Consider the following 8,874-nt stretch of genomic DNA (forward strand, 5'->3'; position numbering starts at 1 on the left):
TGTGCATATTAGATAAAAATTTAAATTTATAAATGAACACATACAGATCATCATATAGAGTTTATAATTTGAAGCAATTTTAAGAAGGCAACAGTAGGGGGAAAAGACAATGTTAGAAGCTTAATAACAAATATACAGATATGGAAAAATACAAAAAAAGTTGCATCTAATTAGTGCTAACAGTAACAAAACATTTTCCTCAGGTTTTAAAACTGAAACTATTAAAATAATACCTAATAACATCAAATAACTATGACATAGAAGAAAATATAGCATAGACATATTTTCCCCAAAAATTTGTTTTATATTATAACAAATGGATTAAAACAAAATGTAATTACATGTCTGAAGATGATCACACTTTCAAGTGTCATTGATTGAATCCAGCAAAGGAAAGTAACCGACAAATAGAGGGTAAGAACAACCTGGGTAATGGAAGAAGATACTTAGCAGAACTTTGTGAGGAAACAATGTGCTCCTTTTTCCTCATCAAATTAGTACAGCTACCATTTGAAAGAACACTTGTAATGTAGTCAGAGCCGTGGAGTTACTAATTTAGGTAGTAATTTATTAATTTTATTACCGAATCTAGTGATGTGATTCCCAAATGTTATGAGTGATCCTAGATTTTCTGAGCCCTTTTTTCAAACAGAGTTTCTAATTCCTCCCCATGCCAATGATTGTTCTGCTACTCTCATTTCTCCTTGTTTCACAACTCAACTCCTGTGACCTGTAGTTTCATGAGAAAGAGCTGAAGAAATATGAGGATGGCCTGGTGTCTGAGGTAACATCCACTCCTGTTCGGAGGATCTGGGGAAGGACCACCACGTGGGCCTCATAATCAGATATTAAATGACCTCTTTGGAAATGGAGAAACACTCCCTCAGGCGGAATCTGTCATTCGTAGACTTTTTCTGAAGAGATCTGGTAATAGGGAACAATTCAGAGAATGAGCTTTCCCACCACCCACCACAGCCTTGGCAGAATAAACAAGATCAAAATTAAAAGTGGCATTAGTTCCCATAGGGCTAATCAAAAGCCAAGAGATCACACATTCCTCCTCATCAGGGACCTTCTCGTAGGAATAAAGTCTGGGCAAAGTCTAAGATGGAGATAAAATGAGACTGGACCTAAGGAGGACACAAAAGAATGACCCTCTCTTTGACTACAAGTGAGTTGTGTAGTGAGACATGACAACTTCCTTCTTATATGAAAATTCACTAGGTGAGTTATCTCACTGCCACTTTGCAGGAGATCAGTGTCAGCAAAGGAAAAGTTGTTAAATGTTGTGACTGCCAGTTTGCTCTCTAGGCTGTTGTCTCTCCCATCCCTTCCCATGCAAGGAAGGCATTGCTTCTTTTAGGCACGCAACTACTTATCCTCACTCTTAGGCAGGAATACTGTAGGCTATTCTTTTGCCAACCTCTTGCATTTGAGGTAGAATAGGCCCAGGCACAGCTCATGCAAAGGGGTAGATTCAAGAAGGTGAGTATAAGTTCATATTTGTATTGAAAAATAATCATATTGAAAGAATTAAATGAAATTAATAATTGAGAGATTTAGGGTGTATAGCCTCTAAATTTATGTAATTATTACTAAAACATCTAGAATCATGGATTAGGAAGAGAACAGTGAAGTAGTTTCAATATAATTTGCAAAAGAAACACCATAGCCAGAACAATTAAAGGAACTATTGGCATAGTTCCATTTACAATCTTAGGAGTGACCTTGGATTGGAGGCTTTTAGAATAATATCTAAAAGAGAGGGACTTGCTTGGCACTGGTGGCTCACACCTGTAATCCTAGCTACCCTGGAGGCTGAGATCTGAATATTATGATTCAAAGCATGTCCAGACAGAAAAAGCCAGAAGTGGTGCATGGCACAAGTGGTAGAGCACTAGCATTGAGCTCAGGGACACTGCCTAGGCCATGAGTTCAAGCTTCAGGATCAGCAATACAACGACAACAAAACAATAATGATAAAAAGAAATAAAAGAAGGACTTAAAGATATGTGATGGAATGAGGTTGATGTGTAACTGTTTAGGGAACCTACAAGGAGACAAAATTTGGAGCTAAATAATATCTATTCATGACTAATCAAGGATGCAAAGCAAATGCCAAATTCCTCTTCGCAAAAACTTGCAAACTTAGGCTGGAATGGTGGCTCAGTGGTAGAATGCTTGCCTGGTATGCATGAGGCCTTGGGTTCAATTTCTCAGAACCACATAAGCTGAAAAAGCCAGAAGTGGCGCTATGGTTAAAGTGGTAGAGCACTAACCTTGAGCTGAAGAGTTGAGGGACAGGGCCCAGGCTCACAGTTCAGGCCACATGACTGGCCAAAAAATAAAAAAAAAAAACTAAACTAAACTAAACTTCCAAACATATCTTTTCTCATAATTGAGGAGAGGCTTCTTTTACAGGAATTCTCCTTATCTTGCCCAAGGAGATCAGAACTTCAGCAGAATTTTCCTGTTGAGATGTAATGTGCTTAACTGTACTGAAGCTAATCATGGCTAGGAAAGTATGGACTGATACGTTTGTTGTATTTTTCCTTATAAATACATAATATTCTCAGGTATTATATGAAATATATTTTATAATAAACAAAAATTATACATTATATATAAGATATTAAATATATTATAATATAAAATATATATTAACAGACTTCCTAATTTTAGAGTTAGGAACAAGCAACATATTAAAAGAAAAATGCTTGAATCTCTGAGTAAGTTCTCTACAACAGGACAATTCCACGTTTCATTCTTATTACCCAGAGAGCAACATAGGAAAGTGATGCCCATGGAGGTGGTTCCCTGGATTTTGGAAAATGTTATTGCATATATATATATATATATATATATATATATATATATATGTATATATATATATGAAATATTGTTTAATACTAGTGATTATATCTAAAACTATAATAACAGATAAATAAGTGAACACCTATGTGCACACACACTCAATCACTTTCAAATATAAGAATTTCTTTTCTGTGCTGCCTATTCACCTACAGAGAGAGTACATGAGTTGCCATTGAATTGTCCTGGAAGTTCTTTATCTGGCTAATCTAGCTTCACATCCTTTGTTCTGTAAGTAGCCAGATGTTATCTGTTCAACAATAATACTTGTTACAGGCAAAAGTATCCACCCTGACACACAGAGAATCTTGGATGTCCGAAATGCCAGAAATAAGTGGGAGGTACACAGTACTTTTCAAAATTAAATAGATTACATATTTATTACAAAGCTCGTAAGAAAAAATATTCAGTGTAGGATGAAAGACTTCAGAAAACTACAGTAAATGTTGTTTAGATGATTTTTTAAAACACAGTCTCTCAGGTGCTGGGAGGGTGGCTCAGTGTAGAGTGCTTGCCTTGCATGCATGAGGTCCTGAGTTTGATTCCTCAGCACCACATAAGCAGAAAAAGATGGAAGAGGTGCTGTGACTCAAGTAGTATCACTAGCCTTGAGCTGAAGAGCTGAGAGACAGTACCCAGGACCCAGAGTTCAAGCCCCACAACCAACAAAAACAAAACAAAAACAAAACAAAACACAGTCTCTCACTTTTGTGTGCTCAACATTGTAACACCAGTGCTTCAGTCTAGGGCTAAGATTTTAGGTGTGGACATTTATCAACACTCTTGATTCAGATTCTAATTGATAAAATTTTTAATCAATATTTTGTTCTTATTAATTTTGCTCTTTGTAAATTCACATATACCTATAAAAAACGGTGTGGCCATCCCAATAACATTCTCGAAGTACTTCCTAATGATGACTTACAAAAAGTTGTATTATATTACACCAAGGAAAACAATGCTACAAATAAGGAAAACCAATACATAAATATTAATGATTAATAAAATAAAAAACAAGACATTTACCACTGTTTCCAGTATTTGAAATGTACTGCATATTCGATTTATTATTTTCTCATATTGCTGTACATTTAAAACTGCCTAAGTCTATGATGCTCAACAAGAATTTTATAGGCGATGAGTAGCCTTTATAATTACCCATTAAGATTATTTTTTATGGTTCATCTCATCATTTGTATATGGATTATACCATCATTTGTTCCTCGCTAACATATAAAATAAGGAAGCCCTTAAATTTTAACAGAAACTGTGAAGTTAATGTCTTAACTCTTCACTCTGCATCTTTACACAAACACTTTGCAACTTCTCATTAGTAAAGATTGTATAAACTCTGAAATGTACATACTTAGTAGTATATGACTGCTACCATGAATCTTAAATGCTTTAATGAAAAGTTTTACAACCTGCTAAATAGTCTTAATTTTGGCATATATGAGCACATTCCCAAAATTAAACATATTTAAAACATTAAAATTTTAACAAACCTTAACAATTTCTATAGTGTTCATTATGACAGGTTCCTTGCACAGAATAATTGAATTCCTCCTCCTACACATCCGTTGAACAACAAATGTCTGGAATTATTTTGTTTTTGACATGTCAATCTTGACTTTATTCTTAAATGTGTTCTTATGTAAGAAATACATGGTTCTAAAATTTCACGACAATTCTTTTGAATTTAATTTTTTTGGAATTGTCTAGTTTAAGAAAATCAATTACACTTTATATATAAAATTGTTCTGTGCTCAATTCATTAGCACATACACTAACATTGGAACAATAAAGAGAAGAATAGCCCCTGACTGAGGATGACACTCAACTTCGTGAAGCATTCCAGATTTTTAAAAGAACAGATTTCCTGATGGGATGTGGACAGAAGGTAACTTTAATGCCTTGTTGTTCGGAGTTTAAACTTGTTCGAAGACTTTGGAAAGTAGTATGGAGGTTCCTCAAAAGACTACAGAGAGCGCCCCTAAGACCCAGCAATCCCATTTTGGGCATTCACCCAAATCATCAAAAACAAGACCATACTAAAACTACGAGCAAAACTATGTTCCTTGCAGCATTATTTACCATAGCTAAGATACATAACCAAACCCGATGCCCCACAGTAAATGAATGGATCAAGAAAATGTGTGTGTGTGTGTGTGTGTGTGTGTGTGTGTGTGTGTGTGTGTGTGTGTGTGTGTGTGTGTGTACTGGAATTCTATGCCTCAATCAGAAAGAATGACATCACCCAGTTTGTTAGGAAATGGAAAGACTTGGAAAAAATTATATTAAGTAAATTATGCCAGGCCCAAAGAAGTGAAGTTAGCCAGGCCCAAAGAAACATAGATCCCATGTTTTCCTTATTTGCAATAACTACTATGTGTCTGAGACAAGGAGAAAAGGTCAGATAAGTCGATGTTAGGGGAACGAACCCTAAGATAAATATTGAAATTTTTTTTTGTTCCTTTTTTTTTCCTTTCATGCAATTTTTTCTAACATATTTATAAGACGATTTCTATGTTGCTTTGTATGTCCCTCCCCCAAGGTATAACCCATGCTTTCACTGCATTTGATGTTGGTATAATTTGTGGAGGGGAAAGAAAAAAACCAATTCGTTTAACTGGGGATACAGGTGGAACCATTGCAACAATGAGATGTACAAGTCATTATGTCAAAAAATGAACTTTAATACTTCGAGGGGAGGAGGACCAGGTGGGGGAAGTGGGAGAGTATGATAAGGGATGGGAATGGGAAGCAAAGAAGAGGCAACAATGCTTGATAAGAAATGTACTCGTTATCTTGCCCATGTAATTGTAAATCCTCTGTCAGTATTCTCAAAATAAAAAAAAGAAATGCACTCAATAACTAGCCCATGTAATTGTAACCCCTCTGTATGGTATTTTCACAATAAAAAAAAGAAACATAGGTCCTATGGTATCCCTTATTTGCAATAACTAATGTATCTCTGGGATAAGCAAAGAAGGTATGGTAAGGCAAAAAAAAAAGGAGGAGGCAACAATGCTTGATAAGAAATGTACACATTACCTTTTCCATGTAATTGTAACTCCTCTGTATGGTATTTTCACAATTAAAATAAAGAAAAAGTCAAAACATGTGCATATGACTAGAAAATATGATGTTAAGGTAAATGAACCTCAAGACAGGGACACAAGTGTTTTTTTTTTTATTTCTTTCTGTTGTTTCTAATATATTTATAATGTACGATGTGATTTATTTATATGTGCGTCCCCCACACTTAAACCCCTGTTTTCACTGTATCTGATGTTGGTGCACCTCCATCTTGTATATACACTTCTCTAATTTGGGGATGGAAAGGGGAAAAAAAATTCTTAAGTAAGGATACAGTATGATCCATTGCAACAATTTGATGCACAAGACAGTATGTTGAAAAATGAACTTTACAATTTAGGTGGATGGGGGGAGGGCAGTGTACTTGTGGAGGTGGGAGGGAAGGGATGGTGGGGGAAAACAAAGGAGGATGTAACAATGCTTGATAGGAAATGTATTCGTTACTTTTTTCATGTAACTGTAACCAGTCTGTACAGTACTTTTACAATAAAAAACATAAAAATGTTCTGGGATGGAAGAGAATAAATATTTCCCCTATTTTACCCATATAATATCGTTAACAAAGAAATTAATGCAAAACACTGATATGAAGATATTTTGAATAAATGTGTGTGTGTGTTTGGGTATGTGCATGCCTGCGCATTTTCATTCTCAGAGTTTGAATTCAGTGCATCAAGGTCTTGCTAGGCTATTCCTCTTTAGATTGATGAGCTACTATATAAGCTACATCTCCATTCCTGTCTCTTTGCTAGTTCATTAATTTTTTTAAAAAAGTAATCTCATGAATATTTTTTGTCCTGATTGGCTTCCAACGGTTATCCATGGATCTCAGTTTCTTGAGCAGATACCCGAGTAGACAGGATTACAGGTGTGACCAAGAAGCACAAGGCTTTCAGAATAATTTAAAAAGTAGAAGAAAATTTACTTCATGGAGGCTTCTTTATCATCTTCTGCTTTTAAAGCATTTTGGAGTGATTATATGTGAATTTATTTCATTTTTGGATTCTTAAAAGATAGTAAGTCCTTTTTTTGTTTTTGTTTTTGTTTTGGTCATGCGGCTTGAACTCTGGGCTTGGGCATTGTCCTTGTGCCTTTCAGCTGAAGGCGAGTGCTCTACTCCTTGAACCACAGTGCTATTACTGCTTTCTTAGTGGTTTTTTGTAGATAAGAGTCTCATAGACTTTCCAGCCTGGGCTGGCTTTGAAGCGCAATCCTCAGATCTCAGCTTCTTCTGTAGCCAGGATTATATGGTGGCTTGAGCCACCAGCTACCATCTATTTTTAGTACTTTTTAAAATGTATACTGGAACTGTGGAACAGAAGAGATTTGTCTCTCTTTAGACCTCACTTACCAACACAGTCTGTGTTGAAGACATAATGTGACAGAAAACAATTACCGTGGGCAATAATTGCTAATATTTCTTGGACAACGTGAATATTGAATTGAGACTGTAAGGGAATGGAGAGGATTTTACCTACTTTTTATTGCTATTTTTTGGAAATTTTGATTCATTCACTTCCCCACTATATGTCTTTGGGCCATGTACTTAGTGCCTATAATTACAATATTTCCTAACACTAAAATGGTAATAATATTAGAATTATAGCAAATGTTTTCTTAAGAATTAAGAGAAATAAAACTTGGGAAATACTTAAAATAAACTTCTAGGAATGAGCTTACAATTACATGGGCAAGATAATGAGTATATTTCTTATCAAGCATTGTTGCCTCCTTCTTTGCAACCTGTTCCCATACCTTCCCATCTCCCCCCACAGCCTCCCATCCCACGAACCCCCACCACCCCCCGCAAAAGATGTAAAGTTCGTTTTTCGACATAAGGACTTGTACATCTTATTATTGCAATGAGTCCACCTGCATCCCTATTTAAACGATTTGTTTTTTTCCCTTCCCCTCCAAAAATTATACCAACATCAAATACAGTGAAAACATGGGTTTTACCATGGGTGACAGACATACAAATCAACAAAGAAATCATCTTATAAGTGTTTGAAACAATTGCAATAAAGACAAAAAAAATTGAATAATTATCTTGGGGTTCATTTCACCTAACATCAACTTATTTGACCTTTTCTGCTTGTCTCAGATATATACTAGTTATTGCAAATAAGGGAAACCATGGGAACTATGTTTTTTTGGGGCCTGGCTTAATTCACTTAATGTAATTTTTTCCAAGTCTTTCCATTTCCTAACAAATGGGACAATGTCATTCTTTCTGATGGAGGCCTAGAATTCCATTGTGTATATATATCACATTTTCTTCATTCTTTCATCTAGTGAGGGGCATCTGGGTTTGTTCCATATCTTAGCCATGGTAAATAATGCTGCAATAAACATAGTTGTGCTGGTAATGGACAAGGGTCTCATATCCAAAATATACCTGGAACTAAAAAAAATTAAATCCCCCAATGACAGATTCTCAAAGAAACAATTGCCCAATAAATAAGGGAACTAAAGACTTAAAGAGAAACTTCTCTGAAGAGGAAAGGAGGATGGTCAATAGACACATGAAGAAATGCTCAACCTCTCTAGCCATAAAAGAAATGCATATCAAAACAACATTGAGATACCATATCACCAAGTTAGAATGGCTATAATCAAGAACTCTAATAACAACAGATGATGGAGGGTATGTGGACAGAAGGGAACCTTAATGCATTATTGTTGGGTGTGTAAACTTGTTCGACAGCTTTGGAAATTAGTATGGAGGTTCCTCCAAAGACTACACATAGAGCTCCTCTACGATCCAACAATACCACTTTGGGACATTTACCCAAATTATCACAATCTAGCCAGCAGTTTTTTAAAATACTAAATAGAATGCAATAAGGATTACAAAAGCCATTACATGTAATGAGAAACCAGAAGGAATGTTCTCTATTGACC

At 35.5% G+C, this 8,874-nt stretch overlaps 1 non-coding gene across 1 annotated transcript; it reads left to right on the forward strand.

The window, feature by feature from the left end:
• The first annotated feature begins 4,633 nt into the window (after positions 1 to 4,633).
• Positions 4,634 to 4,735, forward strand: LOC122125942. The gene has a single exon (XR_006150806.1). It is a non-coding gene; the product is annotated as a U6 spliceosomal RNA (small nuclear RNA).
• Positions 4,736 to 8,874: the final 4,139 nt, after the last annotated feature.

Source organism: Dipodomys spectabilis, unplaced genomic scaffold (genome assembly GCF_019054845.1).
Source record: "Dipodomys spectabilis isolate Male_0828 unplaced genomic scaffold, ASM1905484v1 ptg000267l, whole genome shotgun sequence".
In the NCBI taxonomy this organism is placed as follows: domain Eukaryota; kingdom Metazoa; phylum Chordata; class Mammalia; order Rodentia; family Heteromyidae; genus Dipodomys; species Dipodomys spectabilis.